The following is a 1,317-nucleotide window of genomic DNA, read 5'->3' on the forward strand; positions in this document are numbered from 1 at the left end:
TGAGTTTGAGCAAGCTCTGGGAGTTGGTGATGGACAGGGAAGCCTGGCATGCTACAGTCCATGGGGTTGCAGAGAGTGGAACCCTGCTGAGTGACTGAGTTGACTGAAACTGATAGCTGAATAATGAGTGACACTCTGTTCTTTTTTCATTCACAATGGACACAAAATATCTAACTCCATGGCAACAACTTTCAGAAGGTTCAGTTGCTTTAGAGTAACTGAACACAATTCTAGATAAACTCAGATAAACTAATTTGATATGTAATTTTTTTTAAGTAGAAGGTAAAACTCATCATAGCCTTCTTATATTCAAGTGAGACGAATGTTTACCAGTACCCCTTAATTCCTTATAATTAATCAGGTCTTAAAATAGCAGAGGCCATTTTTCAAGCAAATGTATGAAGCCATAGAGAGATTAAAGGCATTATCATCATCCACTATATTTTAAATATCCATACTATGGATAGATATATTTCCTGGAGATGTATTCAGTTATAGGCAAGAGTGAAATATTTCCTAAAATTATTTCTGTTCTTAAGCTGGAAAAAAATTCAGTAATACCACCATCTGGAATTTTAACACAATGCATGGCCTAATGTTGAGAGGAAATAGCCTCTTAAAAATCTCTTTTGATAATAGCCAGTAATTGTGACCACTTTATTAGCCAATTTTTAAAGTGTTGTTTTATAGTAATTGTCTTCTTGTAATTTTATTTCAAAATTCTGGAAGATGTCTTCATTACGAATTTGCTTTGTACTTTGGGCAGTAGCATGATATGTTTGCAAAAAAAACAGGTTTTAGAGTCAGTTGACAACACTATGTTTGAATTCCACACTTATGCCTTTCATTTGCTGATGCCTTTGAGAAGTCACTGATCTTTTCTTGGTTTCAGTGTTCTTATCTATAAAAAGGGATTAACACCCAGTAATATGTAGTGATGTTCTGATGATTCAACTAGACACCATATATGCTTGGCATATAACAGAAGATCAATAAATGTTAGTGCTTTATGCTTTTCCAAAAGATCCTGACTTCTGGGGCCATTTCTGTTAAACAAAAAAATAAAAACAAAATCCTTGTAAATCTTTCTTGAAAATGAATTCAGTGTGGTTATAACCTGTGATCTGGTTTTGCCAAAATGAGTGGAACAACAGAAACAAACCTGTTTTGTTCTGAATCTGCTTTAGGATTGTTGTTGTTTAGTTGCTAAGTCGTGTCCAATTCTTTTGCAATCCCATAGACTGTATGTAGCCTGCTAGGCTCCTCTGTCAATGGGATTCTCCAGGCAAGAATACTGGAGTGGGTTGTCATTTCCTT

This window comes from Bison bison, unplaced genomic scaffold (assembly GCF_000754665.1).
Source record: "Bison bison bison isolate TAMUID 2011002044 unplaced genomic scaffold, Bison_UMD1.0 scf7180017864366, whole genome shotgun sequence".
NCBI classification, from domain to species: Eukaryota; Metazoa; Chordata; class Mammalia; order Artiodactyla; family Bovidae; genus Bison; species Bison bison.